Source organism: Empidonax traillii, unplaced genomic scaffold (assembly GCF_003031625.1).
Source record: "Empidonax traillii isolate 1590-97213 ecotype Southwest subspecies unplaced genomic scaffold, ASM303162v1 scaffold1862:size54582, whole genome shotgun sequence".
Lineage (NCBI taxonomy): Eukaryota > Metazoa > Chordata > Aves > Passeriformes > Tyrannidae > Empidonax > Empidonax traillii.
In genome coordinates, this window is record NW_020957055.1 from 26,747 (window position 1) to 33,777 (window position 7,031).

Genomic DNA, 7,031 nt, shown 5'->3' on the forward strand with positions numbered 1-7,031 from the left:
GGTTAATTTAGTTTAATTTCATTTAGTGAAATGCATTATTCCTAATTTCCTGTCCTAACAGATGATGCAGAGTTCACACGACAATACATGAAGAGTTGCGTTTCAGATGCAGGTAGATGTGCTTTTAAAGCCCTCAAGGTAGAAAATATTATATATATATATATAAACAAGTAATATCAATGATTAATAACAATAATAGTAAATGTTTATACTTATAATTTTCCATTTTTATTTCTCATGGAAGGAATGTCTGCTCCCAGAATGAGGAAGCTCTGAAAATGGATAAAGGGTTGTTTTCACTGAGCAAACTTGGGAGTGGCTTTTCTGATAATGCAATATTGTAATATAATAATGAATAACGTCAGCTAATGATCCCAATCTGGTTTTGATCCATCAGCAGCGACACTAAATGTTGATATCTCTAAATCTAACATCACAGTTTCTTAGCTCCAGCTTTAATAATTTATATCCCAAGACTCTGACCAGTGTTGGAAGGTGTGATGGGTTGTTCAAGGGTTGGAGATTGTTGCTCAGAGCAGCTTCTTTTGCTGCCCTCCCTCTACATCAAGTAGTAAATGTGAATACAGGATGGCCTAAACTGGCTTTCAGTGTTTGCTGGGATGTAACTTGTAAATATTTGGAAGTTGAAAGAGGCAAAATGTGAAGTTTTGGCAGCTTAGGCCTGACTGTACCTTCAACAAAAATAACCCAAAGCACAGAACAAGCAGCTACTTCTGTACAGAGACGTCTCAGAAACTGTGCTGCTAATCATGACATTGTCTGATGCCCTCCCAGCCAGAACAAACCAGAGCAGCTTAAAATGGTAAATGGACCCCCCCATCCAGTGCCAGGGAAACACCTTAATCCTGGATGGCTCCAGCGGGTGTTCAAACAACTGCCTCTGGTTTCTGTCTTTGTGGGGACTCCAGGGGTTTGAGAACACGAACAGATTTGATTTTTATCTTACATTTTGGCAGCCCAAGCAGTCTGAGGGGGAGTCCCCCCCAGAGGAGGCCGACAATGGCTGAGAGGAGGACGTGGTCGGTGCTGGAGCAGCGAAGGACACCCCAGAGAGCCCTGTGGGTGTGCAGGGGGGAAGATGAGGGGGGGAAAGAAGGGTTAAACAGTGAAAGAGTGAGAGGTTTAAGGCAACAAAGCTGCATTTGCTGCACTGCAGAAGTGTTCTGTCTTTTGATCTCTGTAGGTGGGTTTTGGTGAGACATCTCTCGTTCTTCCACCGCTTGCCAATCATTTCCCTGGGAAACATAGTGTTCAGCAAACCTGAAAATATCCACCTCCCCTGTGGGATGTCAAGCTCCCTCAGCTGCAGTTCAGAGATTTCAAGGTGGTTTCAGCTCATAAACAGCAATTTCCCCGTCGTCTCACCCGAAGGTGATGCAGATGTTTGAAATCTCCGTGACTGCTGCACATACCAGGAACACTAAACATTTCATCTTGATTTCTCTTCAGTACCACCTACTTCCTGGAAAATTTGGGAGCCTTGCACTTACCACTTCAAGTTCCCTGCCAAGTTCTTTTTCTTTTTTTTTTCTTTTTTTTTTCCCCCTGCTCCGTTTTTGTCTCACACGTTTATTATATGGTGACAAATGCAGTTTTCTCCTGCCACCACATAACAGATGTGTGAAACACACACACACATGTTCTAGTAAGAGACTGCTCTTTATTTCCCAGCTCCAGTTACAAACCACGAGTCAGGGGTTGGAAAGGTTGCACTTCTGGCAGAGCTCTGCGATCCACGTCCTCAAACTTCCTTGGGTTTTGCTGCAGTTGTGGGGAAAAACGGCAGATCTCGTTCTTGTATCTCTATATTTTTATATTCTTATATTACTTATATTTCTATATCAGTGTTTTCCCCCCAGGAAAATCATTTCTTTGTTTTATAATCACCATTCCCTTGTACCGATTATATTTACTCATTTCAGACACTGATGTTGTTACTGACATAAAAAAAAAATACCTCCAGCTTCTAAAACAAGTGTACCAGCACTCTGACTGTGGGAAACACACCAATTTTAGAGAGAAAACACCCTCCTGTTACTCTGGCTTTAATGCAAAGGACAAACATTACTTCATGAGTCCATTTGTCGTGAATTCCAAGCACTGTTTTCTCTGCATCAAGTGCTTGCTGATGTTGTGCTGTATAATTGTAGGGAAGGACCAAACAGCATCTCCACAAGGCTCCTGTGACACAACATGCCTTATTTATACACATCCCAGCTTTCTGGATATTCCTGTGGCATGGGGGGATAAGGGGGGGTGGGGGCTCAGTGAAACACAAAATCAGACAGATCCTAAAGTGGAACAAGCCCCACAGGTTAAAACAAAACCAAGCAAACAAGCAAGAAAAAAAGACAACCAAGCACATCATCACTTCCTACTGCATCCAAACAGCCTGGGAATGCCACGTGGCAGGCAGTTATTCTGGAGTTACCCACGGGGGATTGGAAGCAGCAGGACTGTGGTGCTTCCATGTTAATCATAAACAGAGTTTTTTGTTGAATTACTTTTTTTTTTTTTCTAAGCAATTTTATCCCACAACCTGCTGGTTGAGTTGCTCCTGCGATAGAACGACAGATCACTGGGTGACATGGTGTGGAAGATTTAGAAAATGAGAAATGCTCTCCCATTTTCCAAACAGAGCAGGAACAACACTAATCCCTTTGGGCGAGATGGAACAGACAATTACACCGGGCATGCTTTTAATTTCAGAGCTAACCAGATAACAGGTGCTTTTTTTCAAATGGAACAACTGTTGAAGCAATTCCTTTAAAGTGAAGCAAAACCCCGCTGATTTTTTCCTTGCTAAAATGAAAGCATTTACCTTATACAAAGTATAAGAAATGTTACCTGTTGCCTCCACCATTCCTTCTAGGATTACAACAATTTCTAGCTCCTCTTTGGGCAACTGGGCTTTGGAAATCTCCCAGAAAGGACTCTGCTGGTTAATCTCATGGCTGATGATCAGTGGTGAAACCAAAAAGAGACGATCATCCCCTGTGTAATAACCTACGTTGATATCTGTCTGGTTGAGTGGTATAAATTCCCCCTCCTTTGTCTGTTTGGATTTGATCAACTTGGCTCGTATTGATGCCTCTACAATGTGGGAATTCCTAAGGTCTCCTACTCGGAACATCAGACACAGCTTCCCATCCCGCATGGAAATGACTGCGTTTGTGGAGAACACCAAGGTTTCTGCCCTCTTCTTGGGTTGGGATATTTTCACAAACATGCAGCCAACCATGAAGGCGTTGACGATAGAACCTAAAACCGACTGCACTAAGAGCAGGATAATCCCCTCGGGACACTTGTCCGTGATGACCCGGTAACCATACCCAATGGTGGTTTCGGTCTCGATTGAGAATAAAAAGGCTGAGACAAACCCATTGAGGTTGCTGACGCAGGGGGTCCACGTGCTGTCCCCTATGTGATCCATATCTCCTCTCATGTAGGCAATCAGCCACCAGATCATTCCAAAGAACAGCCAGGTCACGGTGTAGACCATGACAAAGATCAGCAGGTTGAACCTCCACTTGAGATCCACCAAGGTGGTGAAGATGTCAGTCAAGTAACGGTAGGTCTCTCTGACATTCCCGTGGTGGACGTTGCATTTCCCATCTTTCCTAACGTACCTCTGGATTTTTCTCTTGGCGCATTCTTTGCTGATGTTTTTTGGCAGATCCTCTCTAGCTTGTTTGGGCAACTTTGGCTGATGAATAGTGACAGGGCTCTCTATGTCCTGCTCCATTGAGTCTTCTTCCAGGACGTTGGCTGCCACAGGAAACAAACAAACAAGGAAAAGGCAGGCATTATTTTTCCTTATTATTGCTCTAAGTCAATAGACAGCTTCTAGCTGTATCATTATAGGCATGAAATTGCTATTAGTCAATAAAATCATCATCATTTTTCCTTTCTAACCTATTAGGAGCACGACACAAATGACATCAAACATCCCCAATTTATTGCCTAACGGGATTACAATGAAGGCAAGCTCTTGTTTCCTATCTATCAGCTCATCCTGCTGTTTAAATTCCATCCATCCATATTTAAATGCTGCCAGAAGTAAGCAGATCTTCCTCCCCCTCCTTTGCAGTTTAATGAATGAGGTTTCTTATGCACCAAGAAAGATCAGAAGGAGATAACAGATAGAAATGAGGGAACAGATTCACTTGGGGGTGAGCAGAGAAAACGAGCCATTGTTGAGCTATTTTTTCCCATCAGTTGCATTGCTGAGGGGAAAGTATTAAATAAGTATTAAGAGTTAAAAAAAAAAACCAAAAAAAAAAACCAAAAAAAACCCCCAACAATTTTCAGAAAGATTCAATCCTACTCTTGTCGAAGGAAAGTTGTGCTACGGTGTAATTTATTCCAAGAGCAATTCAAGCAAACTTCCATAGAAAATCAATGTCTTGCCGATAACAAGACAGAGGATTTGTGTGTCCTTCCCCCAGCAAACATAAAACCTACAGTACTTCAGATTTCATTTGAATTCTGTAAGCCTGTGGCCTTTATTTGAGTGTACTTTGTCCCCTAATGGTATGGGCCTGAACACCATTCACCTGGGAGTGTCTTACAAGAATTTAAACTCCAAAAATGACAGGAACTGATTTTTTATTATTTATTTATTATTATTTTTTCCCAGCATTTCACGGGTTTAATTTCATTTATGTGCAAGAAAAGAAATGAGTTTACTGAGGAGGAGAGTGGTTTCATCAAATGGTTTTTGCAAAAAGATGAGGATATGGTGAAATCTGGGGTAATTGTTGGCTTTTACTGGAAATCCTTCTGCCTTCTGGTGCTTCTTCTTGCTGGAATTTCAGCTCTTGAACTCCTTATTCTCTCCTTTCAGGGTAGCTGCTGTCATTCTTCTGCCAGACTGTAAAGGGAAAAGTCTTCTGCTGGCTCTGCCTAAATGTGAAGTTCTGAATACAGAATCACAGAATCACAGAATCATGGAATGGTTTGGGTGGGAAGGGACCTTAAAGATCATCCAGTTCCACCCCCTGCCACAGGCAGTGACACCTTCCACCAGCCCAGGTTGCTCCAAGCCCCGTCCAACCTGTCCTTGGACACTTCCAGGGATCCAGGGGCAGCCACAGCTTCTCTGGGCAACCTGTGCCAGGGCCTGCCCACCCTCCCAGGGAAGAATTCCTCCTCAACATGTGTTCTAGAGAGCAGCACTGATGTGCTATTGTACCATTTTTTGTACCATTGGTACCATTATTGTACCATTCCCTCATGCAGGGGCTGCTCTGGGTGGGCCAGTGCCCCTCAAAGAGCATTTTGCTCTCCCTCACAAACGTGTGTCACGTAGCAGATCATCTGTGGGGGAGTCTCACAGCACCTGTAGCTTTTTCAAGATGCTCAGGCTCATCCCCGTGGTGCAAGATCACAGACCCTTGTGAAGTTTTAGAGGTGACTGAAACACCCAGGGGGAAATAAGTGTTATCTCTCCTTCTGGGCTGGGCTTCCTTCGGCCCCATCCCGTCTCCCTCTTCAAGGAAAACCTCAAAGGTCGACAGCAGCACGGAAACCTTGAGAGCAATTCTGTGTTTTCTGTGAGCCCCGCCCTGTGTCACCTCCTCAGCTTGTGCCATGTCTCAGGAGAGCATTATTGAGGCTGAAGGCAGTGGCAGCACTGCCAGTCGTGTCACGGGGCCGTCAGTCCCGAGTGAACTCAGCCCGGTGGGTGACAGTGTGCCTCCTTGCATTACCGCTGACGCTGTGCAACGCATGACAAAACACAACAAAAAGGCTTTGCAGGGACCTGGTGAGGCAGGCTTAAGCCAAAAAGCCAGGAAAATTTGAAGTTAAGGCCTCGCACTTGATGCTGAACTCTCTCCATTGTGCCCCAAGGAAATTTCAGTCCACGGGAGTTATCACTGCAGCAAGAGACCCCTCAAATAATTATGAACAGCCTAGGAAGGCTCTGGCTTTTGAGGCTTCATGTTAGACTAGCAATGCTGGTAGAATGTGCTTCATTATCTTTAAGGCATTATGAATAATCTGCTTTCCCCTCCCGGTCACAGAGACAAGGAGAACACAGAGATGAGGTTTCCCAGCATCCCAGAATATGCTGAGTTGGAAGGGACCCACACAAGGATCAGCGAGTCCAGCCCTTAGCCCTGCACAGAACCATCCCCAGGAGTCACACCACGTGCCTGAAAGTATCATCCAAACACTTCTGGAGCTCTGGCAGGCTTAGGAGTGCCCTCTTGCCTTTGAAAATACACCTTTACTCCTGACCTTGCTATTAAAGGTAACCATGTCCTAGACCTCCCTGCCTGAGCATCTCTTACCAGAAATTATATTAAAAGCCCAGCAGGGCTGATTTTATGAGTGGGATCAGGAGAAATCTGAAGGCACCCCCCCTTCCAGAGGTGTCCACCTGCCACGCCATGGCCGCCTTCATGCAGTGCTTATTCCCTGTGGAAATACTTAAGAGCAGAGAAGCACCTTTTATTCATAAAAACAGATTCTATTCATGCTCTCAAAACGGGTTTGGGTTGATCAAGCCCTCGTGCATCACAACCAGCCTGCCCTGTGTTTCACAGCACATAAGCTGACCCCCAAAGAGAGGGACAGCCAGACCCAGGGACTTTTGTGTTTAACCAAATTTCTCATTACATCACACACATAACACTCATGCAGACACTTTGATTTTCCTGGGGGGCACTTGGCTGTTTTGTAAACTCTCCAGGCTCTTCCCAGGAAAAATTAAGGCCAAGTTTTTCAGTCTTATTCTCTGCTTTTTTTTTTTTTTTTTGGCAAGATGCCCTTTTAGTCTTTCCCTCCCCCAAATTCTGCCTCCCTGAGACCCCACGAATTCCTTGACGAGGAGGTTCCTAAATCAGAATCACAGCCCATTCACCCTCTCCCGGACAAAACCCTCGCTCCAGACTGAACCTTGGGAACAGCAATTCCCGAAATAAGCGCTCCAAGGATTCTGCATCTGTGTGTTTCCATGGAAATGCTCGATGAATAAGTTTTGAACACATGGCAGGATCCCTGTC

At 44.5% G+C, this 7,031-nt stretch overlaps 1 pseudogene; it reads right to left on the bottom strand.

Annotated features, from left to right (window-relative positions):
* Positions 1–2,377: 2,377 nt before the first annotated feature.
* On the bottom strand, positions 2,378–3,788 carry LOC114071142 (annotated as a pseudogene).
* Positions 3,789–7,031: the final 3,243 nt, after the last annotated feature.